This window comes from Narcine bancroftii, chromosome 4 (assembly GCF_036971445.1).
Source record: "Narcine bancroftii isolate sNarBan1 chromosome 4, sNarBan1.hap1, whole genome shotgun sequence".
Lineage (NCBI taxonomy): Eukaryota > Metazoa > Chordata > Chondrichthyes > Torpediniformes > Narcinidae > Narcine > Narcine bancroftii.
In genome coordinates this window covers 253481915-253497737 of record NC_091472.1, presented here as the reverse complement: position 1 = coordinate 253497737, position 15823 = coordinate 253481915, and the positions used below count along the sequence as shown (strand labels likewise).

Sequence of the window (15823 nt, the reverse complement as noted above, 5' to 3'; positions counted from 1 at the left end):
TTAACTCGCACCTAAGTAAAGATCTGGACCCTCTGCAATTCACCTACCATCACAATTGCTCCACAGCTGATGCAAATTCACTGGCTCTCCACTCAGTGCTGGACCACTTGTATATCAACTACAGGTCAGCTTTCAATACCATTATTCCCTCAATGCTGGTCAACAAGCTCCAAAATCTGGGCCTCTGCACCCCATTCTGAAACTGGATCCTTGACTTCCTCATTGGAAGACCACAGTCAGAGCGAATCGGTAACAATACCTCCTCCTTATTGACAATCAACACAGGCACCTGTCATGGATGTGTGCTTAACCCACTGTTCTATTCGCTCTATACCCATGACCAAGTGACTAGGCACAATTCAAATGCCACCTTTAAATTTGCTGATAACACCACGGTCTACGGTAGAATCACAGACACCAATGAGGAAGTGTTCAGTAGTGAGATAGATCAGCTAGTTGAGTGGTGTCACAACTTTGCAGTCAAAATCAGCAAAACTAAGAAACTGATTGTGAACTTCAGGAGGGGGAAATCAGGAGAACACAAACTAGTCCTCATCGAGCGGCCAGCAGTGGAAAAGGTTAAGAACTTCAAATTTCTCTGAATATCTGTCCTGGGGCCTCCATTGTCAATGCATTCATGAAGAAGGCTTACCAAGCAGCTATACTTCTTGAAGAGTTTAAGATCTAGTATGACACCAAAGAACAGCAAATTTCTACGTGTCCTGGGAGAGCATTCTAACTGGTTGCATCACTGTCTGGATTGGAGGTGCCTATGCACAGGTCAGGAATAGGCTACAGAGTTGTGAACTCAGCCAGCAGCATCATGAGCATCAGTATTCACTCCATCGAAGCCTCTATTGTCAAGGACCCTCACCACCCAGGCCATGCCCTCTTCACACTGCTACCATCAGGAAGCAGATACAAGAGCCAGAAGACGAACACCCAGCAGTACAAAAACAGCTCCTTCCCCTCTACCCTCGGATTTATGAATGAACAATCAACCACAGACAATACCTCACTCTCTCTTCTTTTGCACTCATTTATTTATTTTTGAATGTAATTTATAGCTATACTGTATTTGCACGTGTGATGCTGTTGTAAAACAACAAATTTCTTGTGATGTGTTTATGACAATAAATTCTGATTCAGATACATCTACAGAAGTGGAGTGGAAAATGTGCTGACCGGCTGCATCTCAACCTGGCTTGGGGGCACCAATGCTTCTGAGCAGAAAACCCTGCAAAAGACAGTGGGCACACCCACTATGTCATAGGCAAAACTCCTACAGCATTGAGGAAATCTACATGGAACACTACCGTTGGAGAGCAGATGCAATCATTATGGATCCCATCCACCCGGGGCATCCACTGTTCTCATTGGTTGCCATCAGGAAAGAGATAATAGGTGCAACAAGACTTGTACCATTCAGTTCAGGAACAGTTGCTCCCCCTCCAGACTCCAAAACAATAAACTAAATCAGATACCCATTTAAGGACTCTTACTGTGTACATTCTTTATTCCTGAATATTTATTTGTTCTTCAATATTGCTGTGATGTGAGGAACAAGTTCAGCAGGTCTGAAAAGCAACAAATTGAATATAACAAAAGATCTTTATTGACCTTGAGGAAAAGTCAATACAGAGATCACAAGCACACACACACTCAGACAAGGCACAAGCAATACAGTCGCAACTGAATAATCAATACTTGCTACCGAGCATTACTTGCAGTTCCCATGGTAAATGCACAGATTTTAAAAAAACAGTAACGGCCACCCTCAACCCGGTACAGTTACAGCACTAAGATTAATCGGAAGATGAGAAATACGTTACAATGATTTGTTAGTGTGCACCACAATATATCCCCCAACCAGTTATTGGTTCATAACCTGGAGTTATCTGCTCTATCAGGTGGACTTTATGCAGCGGCCAGCTGGAGGGGCCAGCTCAGGTATGCTCAGGTGATTAAGGGAGCCAGTGGCGAGGTGTATGTACATTCAATGGAGCCAATAGCAAATGTGTGACTAACTGATTGATATGGGGAAGTGACTTTCGATCTGTCTGCTCAGATAACCCTCCAGGTGCAAGCACGTGGATTGTCCTTTGTTTGGAGCGGTTTCCTGTCTGATCTGTTTGATAATTCTCCAGATAACAATTGCACAGTTTGTTTATATTTCTTTCTTTATTTACATCTTTTCTTGAGTAGTTTTTTGCACAACGAGTAAAGTGAAATTCTGCCTGGTTCCCAAATAAATGAATTTCAGAATTATATATGATGTCATCTATGTATATACTCTTACTGTGGAGAGCATTCTGCCTGGTTGTATCACTGCCTGGTATGGAAGACCAGAATAAACTCCAGAGGGTTGTTAACTCGGCCGGTGACATCACAGGCACCAGACTTCACTCCATCGAGGACATCGACATGTCTTAAAAAAGAATCCTCTATCCTCAAAGTCCCCCACCACCCAGGCTGTGCCCTCTTCAATCTACCACCAGGTACAGGAGCCTAAAGATGAGCACTCAGCGGCACAGGGACAGCTTCTTCCCGCTGCCATCAGATTCCCGAATGGTCAATGAACCGCCTTACATTTTACACACTATTATTGGTAATATTATTTTATTTAATTTTTTTATAGTAACGTTGTAAGATGGTTATAATATGAATGTTTACCCTGTGATGAGGCTGCTGCAAAACAACGAATTTCATGTCTTGTTCATGACAATCATTCCTGATTCTGATAATAAATCTGAATTTTGAACTTTGTGCTATGACAGAGGCCATTGGAATTTCTAAAACTGCATTTTCCTCTTACAAACCCTGACATGTATATTTTCAACGTAGTCTGGAGTGGAACAGTATAACCCATTTACTACTCATTTATCATAAATTATGTACATCAGTTTACAAAATGCAGATCTTACTGGAATCTGCAGTTAATCTCTCAAGAATATGATGCTTGTCAGATCGGCACCTGACACAATGCAGTCCAGCTCAAAAAACAACATATGTTGGGAAGTTTTGAAGTGGTCGAATTTTGTACACAATGAGCTGGACATGTACAACAATACATGTTGTGTATTATAATACAACAAGAAGACAAAGATATACTTACATTTAAGAAGCACCTCTCACAGCTTCAGGGTGTTCCAAAGCATATTGCAGCTGTAACTGAAGTAATCTGAAGTGCAGACTCTGTTGGAATATCGTGAATGTGGTACCCAATTTCATCATGAGAAAATCCCACAGTGATGATACTCAAGAAGTCATTTATTTCTAATGTATTGATCGAGGTATAACATTGACCAGGACACCAGAAGACTTTCCTGTTCCTTTTAATGGGGCAAATAGATGTTTTATATTGTCTTGGGATGGCATTCACAACAAAAAGTTGACACTATACTAAAAAAGGAAAAAAAGAAAAGAGGAAGATACATTCAGCCCATTATGCATGGATATGGAATTTTTATTACAGCAATAATAAAAAGCTTAAAAAAAACTTAAGGAGGATTGGTACACCTGTAATGATAGCCCTTGGGAAGTATGAAACCTATACGTGTGCCTTGCAAGCTTCAGTTTTTTAAATCTATGAATCATTCTCGAGACAGGGGTGCAGAAGGACAATGATTTCATCCAAACCTTTAAAAAGTTATTAGTTTGAAATGCAGCAATTGAGAGGAAAATTGAACCTCTTCATTTTTTTCTAATGAATGAGCATTTTGTAAACTGCAAGAGCCCAATAATCAAGTAGACAAATAGCCATTTTTGAAAATTTTGGGGAGATGTTGTCAAAATACAAAGTATTTATTTCAGCCACAAATTTTGAATCTGACCCTGGAGGATCTGTAAATGTTATGAAACACTTCAAAGTAGGTATGATCTTTTAATCTACGTATTAGTAGCAATAAGTATCACAGTTATTGTGATGTGATTTTGATCTGGTATAAAATCATAGTACCAACAGCAGAAAAGTGGACATTTGGCTCATCTAACATGTGCCAGGGTTTTGAAAGGACAACCATTCTTAGTTTCATTTCTTTTAAGCACTTAGCAGTCTTAGAAATAGCCAACATTGTTTCAATTCTATAGGTTTTCAACAAGTCTTCTGCATGGTACATTATCAAATACCAGAAAAAAATTATGGTAATGTTTCCTGGGGTGAAGGACTACAAAGCGGCAACAGGTCTGGACAGACCAGATAGTGAGAAGCTTAAATCCCCATAATCGAGAGTCTGAAGACACGAGGTCACAGGCATAAAGGGGAAGAAACAAAAAGGAGCACTGACTGCGATATTGTGGAGGCAGATTCCATTGTTTATTCATCAAAGATTTCAGTCAAGGTACAGAACTACAATTTTGCATAATGGATCCCCCTTCATTTCCTGATTTCTTCCCACAATACGCCTATTTTATACCTGATAGTGAAACACAATAGTTTCATTGCTAAGCTTAAACTATAAGATTAGAATCAGCAGATCTTAGAATCATGCAACACAGGTGTGGCCTCTTACAGCCCATCTCGTCCATGATGCCTATCTACACTACTCTCATTTGTCCACATTAGGCTCTATCCTTCTCTGACTTTCATACACATACCTCTCCAAATGACATTTAAACATTGTCAGAGCATCTTGCAGCTCATTCTGAATATCCATCATGCTTTAGCCACCTTCTTTTGCTGATTTCGTTAGGTGAATATACATTGAGTAGATTCCAAAACTCCGAATATATCTGACATTTTATCATTACATATCTCCCTGCTGGATCTATTATTTCCTCTTCTATTTTAATTGGTACATTTTTACTGATTAATATATCTACTCCTTTAGCTTTTGAATTATATGACGCTGCTGTTACATGTCCTATCCAATCTCTCTTTAATTTCTTGTGCTCCACTTCAGTTAAGTGTGTTTCTTGCACGAATGCTATATCAATTTTTTCTTTTTTCAGTAAATTTAGCAGTTTCTTCCTTTTGATTTGGTTATGTATTCCATTCATATTTAAAGTCATATGGTTCAACGTAGCCATTTCATACTTTGTTTATCTTTCCTTTCCGTTTCCTCATCATCACCTTTCCTTCTTATCCATTTCTGCTTTCTTGTTTTGAACACTTTATAAGACAACATTTCTAAAACATCAAAAATTTCCCTTATTCTCCTATCTAAAATTTCTTTAACCCCACTATCCCCTCCCCTTCCTGAGTTGCCCTTTATCCCTTGTCGGGCAACCACATCTCCCCTCTCCATTTGGATTTGCGAATTCACTCCTTTACTGATTTCAACGTGTCTTCCAAGGCAAATTGAAAGATTTTGACCAATGCATCTGCTATTTCTACCTTTTAGCAAATTGGGATCAATTCCCACTGGAACCAATATGTTGTCCACGTAGAATAAGCTTTTTAGTCTTTCTATATCAATTAATCTTCTGCTGGTTTTAGTCACTTGTTTCACCTGCAAAGTAATTGAAGAGTACACAGTTAGTGACAAGAAAAAATTGGAAATCTGAAACAAAACCAAATTATTGAAACCACCCAATGATTTCATGAGGTTTCATCAGAAATATTTTCACCAAATCCATCAGTAGTATATGAAAATTTCACATCGCATCTTTAATATTATCATTGCCTTGCATGGCTGATTGTTTAGACTTAATGGAATATTATTGGGCTCCATTAACAATTATGTGCTTATTGTTGTCTCTGATTAGTCCTTGCATTTACAGTATTGATCTAGCTGGTCAACTTAGTCAATGGTGACCTCCAAGATGTTGATGGTGGAAGATTTAGCAATGGTTATCACTGAATATCTAAAGGAAACAAATACGATATATTCAAAATCACATGACACAGAAGGACATAAAACATTTACATTTGAATTTTAAATCTAATATGAATATACAATAGCCCCTTTTACACAGCCATTTTGATCTGGGATTGTTGCCGCTTTATTGTGCTAAGTCTGTTTAAAAGATATGAACATAGAATGGTGGGGGGGGGGGGTGGGGGGGTGGGGGGGAGGTCATTTCAGTCCCAGCTTTTTTCTAGCACCAGAGGTAGGAACAGTGCAAAAACCATGACTGTGTAAAAGTGGAGATCTGGCAGCCTGAGACCATGACGGGTAAGGATGTGTATGTGTACCATTTTTTTTTTCAGTGTATTTATGGGTAAGTATTTATAACTTGGACAAAACATGCAACCAGGACCACAGGAAATATCTTTTTAATAATAATACCGCTGTCCCGCTCTCTCAAGGTGACCCACTGTCCCGCACTCTCCCGGCAACCCGCTGTCCCGGTCTCTCCTGGTGGCCCGATGTCCCACATTCTCCCAGTGGTCCACTGTCCCACTATCTCCCAGCAACCTGCTGCCTGCTCTCTCCCGGCAGCCTGCTGTCCTATGGTCTCCCGGCAGTCCACTGTCCTGCTATCTCCCAGCGACCCACTGCCTGCTCTCGCTTGGCAGCCCGCTGCCTGTTCTCTCCTGGTGGGACCAGAGCGGGGACCCACAGCGGGCTGCTGGGAAAGTCTCCTGACAGCCCGCCATCAGCCCCCTGTGGCGCTAATAAAAGCTCACAACTGGAGGGAGAACACATGCTTTTATTAGCTTATAACAAAGGGTAGGGTCTTACAATGGTCTTAGTAGGGCTCAGGTTTTAGGTGGGAAACTTGGGTTATATATGAGTAGATAGGGGCGAAGCCTGAGGGAGGAGCCAGCCATCAGCACAACCCATCACCAGTGAATCTCAGTTCACTGAGCCCCCATACTGATCCCACTGCCCTGCTCCCAGCTGTTCCCAGGTGTGTCTAGTCAGTGAGCTGGTCTGTGGGTATGTCCTCAGTTTAAACAGTCTGAAGCCCACTTGCCACTCTTGCCCCCCCTCCATTTGGTGAAAGAAATGGAAGCCTTGCAGTAGTTGGGATCACCCAGATGCAAAATGTTAATGTTGCTGCGGGCTGTTCATTGAGAGAGATGAAGGGAATTACCAATGTGGCTGAGTCCAGCATCAACCCGGCAGGTATCACTCCAAGTATATAATTGATTTGACACTAGGTCTACCAGACTGAGCTGCAATTATACAGCAAAGGTAAAAGGCAGAGTTGATCTGGCTGACACTGAGCAGTTTACTGAGGAAGGTGTGTATGCTCAGTTACTGAATGTATTCAAGACAGTCACTGACAGACCATCAGATATTAACGGAGAGGAGGTTAGTGTTAGGGAGTGGCATTGTGGTAAATGACCATCCCCCACACTGATGCCACCACCTTGAACTCAGCTGTCCCCATGTGTCCCTAGTCACCTTGTGCTGTGAGAACATTGGTCTGTGGGTTTGGCCTCAGTTTAAACAGTCTGAAGCCCTCTGTCCCACTTCCCTCGACAGCCCACCACCAGCCCCCAACGATAGATAGCGGTGATGCTTGTGAGTAACACAGCATTGAAGATCACTGTCAGCGTTACTCACCATTATCGCCCTAATTTCAACTACGCATACAAGACCCAGGGGGAATATTTTTGAACCATTTTTTGGGAAAAAAAAATGGGTCTAACATGCCGTCAAATTCACTTTGTTATATGTGAAACTAGACGCCAACGCTGTTGTGTTATGCTGTTGCTTCCGAAATGCCGGCTTGCTACGTTAAATGATGCACCGACCTGGCATTATGCCGACTTTGTTTGGTTCAGTGTAAATGACCAAAGCTTCTTTAAGGCAATATTGCATGATTTCTGTGTAAAAAGCTCTGATGTTTACTCACAACTGTATGAAGAAAAAACACAAAAGAAATTATGTAACACAGACAACTAAATACTGTATGTGTATAACTTTCATAAAATTTGTTCAAATATACTGTGATAGTACAGACCTATCACCAATGTATATAGTTACAGTATCTAGAGTATGTAATGACTGTGCTTACAGCGATTGGCTGAGAGCTTAGCCACACCTACTGTCTGAGCCTTAAAGGGTTGTGTCCCTAGTCAGGTCGGATCATTCCGGACTGGTCGGCCACCTGTGAAGAGCTCCGGTCTTTTGTTAATAAAAGCCTTGGTTTGGATCAACAAGTCTTTGGTTCTTTCGACGAGCTCTACAATTTTATTAGCAAAAAGAATTTTTTTAAAAAGGGATGGAGCGTCTGACTCGGCCAGAAAAACTTGACATCGACCCACAGTCAGCTACAGCCTTCAAAGCCTTTAAGTTCTGGCTGTTGAACTTTGAAAACTTCCTAAGGGTCATTGAGGTGGAGGAGGATAACCAGCGTCTAACAGCATTGCTGTCTATGGTGTCCTTGAGAGTCTACGAGAACATCCAGGATGAGAACACTTACACCGCAGCCATAAAGGTACTGAACGAACTGTACGATCAACCAATGAACAGAGTTCATGCCCGGCTTGTGCTTGCGTCGAGGAAGCAACAGCCCGGTGAGTCCAGCAGGGCATATTTACAAGTAGTAAAGGCATTGGGCAAGGACTGTAACTGTGTGGACAAAACTGCTGCCGAGATCACAAACGATCTCATCCGGGATGCCTTTGTGGCCGGGCTCTGATCGAACGAAGTGAGGCTGCGCTTGCTCGAACAAGGGGTAGAAAAACTAGAGGACGTGGCCCGGATTGCAATCACGATGGAGGATGCAAAGTCAAACAAGCTCTCTAGGGACTGGACCCCACATTCTGATGTGAGTAGAGTGCCCTTCCACCCTACCACCCCCCGAGATACTGACGGCCTGTCGGCTGCTGCTACACTGCCCCCTGCGAACCCAAAATGTTATTTCTGCAGGAGGGACAAGCACAGCAGGTCCCAGTGCCCAGCAAGAAAAGCCAGGTGCCAGGTGCCTTAAAAACGGCCACTTTGCTGCAGTCTGTAGGTCTAAAATGGCTGCCGGCAAACATAGTGCCTCGTGTGAAGCCCAACTGCCACTATCCCATTCAAACTCTTCTTCCCCAAAGCTCTCGTCCAATGAGAGCGAGGGTTCCCCTGCATGGCAACGCCTGAGATCACAGAGACGCCGAACCCGGAAGGGGCAGCCCACCCTCACAACCATGACGTTGGCCCGCCTCTCGCCCCCATGCAGAACACTCGACCCGGCCTCGGTCCCTATTGTAGAGCTCATCGAAAGAACCAAAGACTTGTTGATCCAAACCAAGGCTTTTATTAGCAAAAGACAGGAGCTCTTCACAGGTGGCCAACCAGTCCAGAATGATCCGACCTGGCTAGGGACACAACCCTTTAAGGCCCAGACAGTAGGTGTGGCTAAGCTCTCAGCCAATCGCTGTAAGCACAGTCATTACATACTCTAGATACTGTAACTATATACATTGGTGATAGGTCTGTACAATCACATATACGATCCTTCACTTTTCAAAATGCAGATACTTTAGGTTAAAGTCGAGAAGCTGATGTACTACATGCTATTGAAAAATTACTGATGTAGTGACCATTTTACATCATCCCTGATGCATCCATAATAATGTCATTCACTTATAGTTCCAAGTTGACAAACCTTGATGGCACAATGAATAATTTATCACCGTGAAGAAATGAATTCAAAGGGCACGTGGATGTAGTGCACTGAGGAGACACAGCAGTACATTTCTTGTTTCCTGGAAAATCTTAATAACTATGAAGAAACCAGTCCAGCATTAAATTTTTGCAAGAACGTCATCATGTTCCTTCAGATTTTAATTATTGTTGAAAATGGTATTCTTGGATCTTTTTTATTTTTCTCTCTCTTTATCCCAACCCTAGACACTCGGCCTACAATGCCCAATTACACCTAATCAACCTACAATGTTTTGAACTGTTGGAGGAAACTGGAGCACCTGGAGGAAACCCTCGCTGACACGGAGAGAATGTAAAAACTCCTTACAAACAGCGTTGGATTCAAACCCCGGTCACTGGCGCTGTAACAGTGTTGCACCAACCACTACGCTAACCGTGCCACCTTCTTTATCTGTATCATTTTTCACACGGGTTAAAGTAACTTTTTCTCATTCGTACGTACCAACTTGCAGTCTGGGCCTCATTGAAAATTCTTCATCATGACTGGTTAGTGACAGCCACTGTTCCTTGTTCTGATTGCGTAAATCCAGACCCCTGTGATGGGTGCTGTACTTTTCAAATTTCCATTGTTTTCAACAGAGTACTGGAAAAGAAATTAGTGCACAAATGAAAGTGTATTAGATTGAGAAACTGATTGCAAAATCCAGGTTAATCGATTATAGATACATACAAGGTAGCAATTAATTCAATGGATAAGCTGTAAAGAATACAATCTGAAGCTTGTGATTCATTACAGGCAAAAGAAAATATAATTGATAACACTGCAAGTTTTCATTTTAATGCATTTTCACTGTCAGAATTATTTTTCTTTAACAACGTTCTATTACCAGTATATTAGCTGGTTTTTTTTTATATACAGGCTGTTGAATTTACAGTGAATTTCAAGCAATTTTTTTTCATCTGCCTTTATATTTGACAGAGATATTTAATTCTTTATAACAAAATAAGGCCTATATGACATTCCCCTCTTTACTGCCAGGCACTATCCCCTTAAACTGAAGGTGTAACAACTGTCCCTACTCTTCCTTCCTCACCTTCATCCAGAAAAACTAAACAACTCTTCCAAGTGAGGGAGATTCACAAGCTTTGCCTCCTATTTCATCTCTTGCATTCTCTGCTCTCGAGGTTGCTTCCTCTACATTGGTGATTCTAAGTGTTACACCAGAGGGAATTATAGATCCACAGAATTTCAATTTTTTTTAATTAAGGCAGCATTCTTCTCTTGCAAAAGCAGAATCAGTATCTGTTTAATTAGTTTAGGTTCCATTGCAATGTTTACATTGATACCAGCAAACTTATTATTCCTACTGAATTAAATTTAAATCGTATCTCTCACAGTTCCTAGGCAACTGCTTTGCTCTGGCCCCCAATGGCCTCTTGATATCCTTGTTGTAAGCAATTTATTCACCTCCCCATCCCCACATAGATCTGACTTTGCTTTCTCCACTGCTAGGATGAGGCCAAATACAGGTTAGATGACAAGCCCCACATCTTCTCTCTAATTCTGCTTGTTTCCAACTTTCATAAAGGTAATGGTCCTGGTGCTCTATCACAGCAGTGGCAATGAAATGCATTACATATGGGGTGCATAGTAGTCTTCTTTGGCTTGGCTTCGCGGACGAAGATTTATGGAGGGGGTAAAAAGTCCACGTCAGCTGCAGGCTCGTTTGTGGCTGACCAGTCCGATGCGGGACAGGCAGACACGATTGCAGCGGTTGCAAGGGAAAATTGGTTGGTTGGGGTTGGGTGTTGGGTTTTTCCTCCTTTGCCTTTTGTCAGTGAGGTGGGCTCTGCGGTCTTCTTCAAAGGAGGCTGCTGCCCGCCAAACTGTGAGGCGCCAAGATGCACGGTTTGAGGCGTTATCAGCCCACTGGCGGTGGTCAATGTGGCAGGCACCAAGAGATTTCTTTAGGCAGTCCTTGTACCTTTTCTTTGGTGCACCTCTGTCACGGTGGCCAGTGGAGAGCTCGCCATATAATACGATCTTGGGAAGGCGATGGTCCTCCATTCTGGAGACGTGACCCATCCAGCGCAGCTGGATCTTCAGCAGCGTGGACTCGATGCTGTCGACCTCTGCCATCTCGAGTACCTCGACGTTAGGGGTGTGAGCGCTCCAATGGATGTTGAGGATGGAGCGGAGACAACGCTGGTGGAAGCGTTCTAGGAGCCGTAGGTGGTACTGTGTATGTATTACACAATGTTCAAGTATGAGATAGCATGCTGCTTAATGATATGATCGTTGTCAAGACCATAATGTGCTTCACAGAATACTTAAGTATCCACAGAATTTATATTTGAAAATCATTAATAGTGGTTAATTAATAACTCAAATATGCTATGATATTCCATTTTTTTAAAAGCAAGATGGAGCTTTGTTTTAATTGTACCTGTGGTCTGCACCCAATGCACTCCAATTTTATGACATTTTTCATGGAACATGGCAGTGAAGTGATTCTGCTGGCATCTGCCTAATTTCAAGAGTCACATTGCTTACAGCCAAGTTGAATAATATAATAACATTATATCTCCAGGAGCATTTAAGAGGTATTCTGAAATCTAGAGTCTTGTTGAAAAAGACAATTCACTCAGTGCTACCCACGTCAATCAAAAAGATCTGAACTAACATCTTCTGACATACAAACCAACTTCACAGTTATTTAAAAGCAATGTTACATAGCATAGAAACTCACATTTTTTCTTAAAGATTTTATTATTGCAGATTTAGTAACCCATTTATTTACCCATTATGCAAACAATATTTTATTCACTCAGGTCTGGAGGAGAAATCTGAATGCATTTTTGTAACTGCCTGGATTCAGTAACATCAAAAATCATGTACTTAATATCCATTACATCTATAGAGTATAGTAAATGACAAAGCTCTTCCTCCCTTGAATTTTTCCAGCAAGTTTTTCAATAGTTCCTGAGTTGTGCCACAGGTTTTGCAGTTTTGCCTCCATTGCAGTTTATCACACTAATTTCAGATGGCTATACGTTATTGATATGGAATTGGAGAAGCACATGGGCAATTCAACTGGTTTGCCTCCTGATAACAATGGGACTCGTACAGAATGCTGGCTCCATTGTCTTGATTTGAGACAATTCTGGGACAAAAGATGAACACTTCTCCGAGGCATGTTGCATAAAATTAAGTTGGTTTGCTCACATCATAGACTATCAGTCTCCTGCATTCTACTTCATGGGGAATTTGAAGGCCAAAATGGGCATCAGTTAACATATCTTACACTTGAAACCAACCATCATTTTACTTTTGAATGAAAGTAGGCTAATTAGTTAGTAAGTAATTAGTTAGTAATTAGCTGAAATGGAGTACAAGGCATAGCATAATTTCCCATAGCATCTAGTAGATCCCACTCCTGTCATGGTACTTGGACAGCTTAGCCTGAGACACAGCTAGTTCTGGAGCATATTTCTACACCAGTGTAGAAGGACAGTGCAGATCGTCTGGTCACAGCCTATGCAATAGTCAGTGATCTAAGCCATTTCTTGGTATCACGTGGATAATATTCAACTGTCTAGTTTATGTGCTGGTGGGGTTCTCAGAAAGAAGATGATTTGGATCATTGGTTTAGCATCTCCGGCTACATATGATTGTTAATGCTTCACTCTTGGTTTTGGTGAACATGCCATGGGCATCACCAACTGTTGGGTTGGGAAGAGTATCAGGTTCAGTGGGTTCACAGAGAGACGAGTCTGGACACAAGTGTTACAATCAGATGTAACTTTTATTAACACGGGAAAATAACAGGGGAGAACACAATTACTAATTCACATGAATGATAATACAAACATTCACCCCGGACATCAGTTAGATGTCCATGTGCTTCTCCAATTCCATTACAATGACGGATAGCCACCTGAAACACAATTTCATTTAAGCGACGATATAGACCCTTGACCTCAGACATCAGTTGGACTCTGACAATGGTACGAAAATTCCAACACACTCACACACTATAAACAAGGATTCTTACAAACAGTCCTGGTTCCCTGATCAATGGGGGCACAGCTCTACTACAAGTATTGATCTATCACAATACAATGGCTCAGCTTCAGTGTAGTTGACACCTTGTGACCCTTCCACCGACGTCCACAGTAGTGACCTGGCATGGAGCACTGTCTGGGGCTTGGAACATGAGGCAAAGAGAACAAATATGCTCTGTGCTGATGCTAAATACAGTGCTAATCTGTGCTGCTAGCCAACGATGACCCAGGTGATTCAAATGAGCCGACAGCGAAGTATGCACTATTTAGTGGCCAGAGTCCAACCTTGATTGACAGGCGGTGACTTCCAAATAAGTTTCAGATGGGGAGGGCACATGACCATCTGCCATACACACATTCCAGCCAGGCAGGGAGGCCATGCTTCCTCCACACACACCAACCATGAGGGTGGGAGTGTTCCTGGCTCTTCAAACCTCACCACCATCCAAAACTACATATGGCAGAAATGCAGGTGCTTGATCTGATCAATCAATTGTGTGGTCACACACCTTTGTCCATTGGAAAATGGTCTAGCTGTTCAGCAAACATATCACCAGGTCAATATGTGACCTTTCGATCCAGTATGTCCTCCTCTACTCTTCAATGAACCATTATGGATACCTTGGTTGGATAGTAAAGGCAGTGTGAGGAATACCAGGGGTACATGGAAATGGTGGTGGTAATGTGAAGGAATTAACAAATGCTTGTAATAAATGCACATCATGAAGTGTTTAAAAAGGTTTCAAGCTGAGTCCATTGCCTGTCAAAAACTTTTCGGGTATACTATGTGTGGCAAAGATTCGGCTCTCTCTTCAACTACTCTCTTCCCTCTTAAACAGGAGTCCACATTTCAAACTTGAATTTATTTTGCATGTGTCAATAAGAACTAGAGAGAAGTTGTTGTCTTTCTAACAAAAATCCGCACGAATTCTCTGAAATGGTAGTGTTCAACTTTTACCACATTTGTAACGTGTCATTGTATTGTGGTGGAAAACCCCACACGTCGACACAAATTCTTCTGAATCCTTATCTACATTTGGCCAAAATTCAGAGTTTTCATGGTTTCAGCACAGTATACCCTGTGTGTAACTCATCAGGAAGCAATTTCTCAGCAAACTCGGAATGAATGTTCCATGTCCACTCTTCAAGTAATGTCAGTCAATGGAAAATTTAAATCTTCCGTTATGGAGTTGTGCAGTTAAACGTGTCCAGACTGCCTAATCTCTTGACAGTATGTCAGTAGACTTGGTGCATAGGACATCCTGTTGTGGCACCTGAACAATTTGTTCAGCTATGTCTAGAAAGTCATCTGTAACTTGAGGATCAACATTTCATTACCCATGTAAGAGATGTCATGTGATAATCTGGATAAACCATGTGGTTGAGCAGATTGGTTGGTTTTTGTCACCCAGAAACAAGACCTTTGGCCCACTATGTCACCATCAAAGACCTATCTACGTTAATCACATTTATCAGAGCTTGGTTTGTTGCCTTCTATGCCTTCTTAATCCAAGTGCTTTTCTGGATATATTTTCAGATGCCGCGAGAGTACCCATATTCAACACTCACTCATGAAGTCTATCCCAGATTCCAAACATCCTATGGATGGAAAAAGAAAATCCTCAGATCCCCTATGAACCTCTTCCCCCTTACCCTCAACTAATGCCTTCTTCCTTTTGACATCGCTGAATGGGGAAGAATTTCCTTTGATCCACTCTGTCCACCACCCTCATAATTTTGAACACCTCAGTCAGGTTTCTTTATCAGCCTCTTACTCTTCATGGTAAACAAACTTAGTCTCACCTTGTGACCAAAACGATCCATCCTGGTCAATATCCTTTTGTACCTCCTCCAAAGCCTGTCCAATGCCACAACTTCTTTCCACAATCATGGAACATCATTTGTATTTTACCCAATTCCTTCAGAATAAGAGTTGAGACAATGCTTTGTGCTAAGGGTAAGTGACTGAATTTCATGACAAAAATATCTTTGTCCCTCATACAAGAAAGGATTGGATCAAAATCGGAGGGGGCATTCTTTTTTTTAATTTTAATGATTAAAAGGTAAAATATTTCTGACTATTAAACCTTGTGCTGGCCAATAAACCTACCAACCCCATAGGTTTTTTGGAACGTGAAGGAAACTTGAACTTGACCTGTGGTCATCTGAATAAGTTTATACCCTTTCATTTATACTTTATGGCCTGAAATTATGTTGCAAGAAGATCAAGTAATCAAGGAACCTCCATTTTATTTTAAAATTTCTTA

At 41.7% G+C, this 15823-nt stretch overlaps 1 long non-coding RNA gene across 2 annotated transcripts in view; it reads right to left on the bottom strand.

The window, feature by feature from the left end:
* Positions 1–1505: 1505 nt before the first annotated feature.
* LOC138760098 (uncharacterized) overlaps positions 1506–15823 on the bottom strand; it is a 60286-nt gene continuing 45968 nt past the window's right edge. For both annotated transcript variants that reach the window (XR_011355400.1, XR_011355399.1), the window contains exons 2-6: positions 9994–10134; positions 7649–7751; positions 5336–5450; positions 3116–3402; positions 1506–1577 (exon numbers count right to left, since the gene is read on the bottom strand). This is a non-coding gene — a long non-coding RNA (uncharacterized lncRNA). The remainder of the gene's footprint in view (positions 1578–3115; positions 3403–5335; positions 5451–7648; positions 7752–9993; positions 10135–15823) is intronic.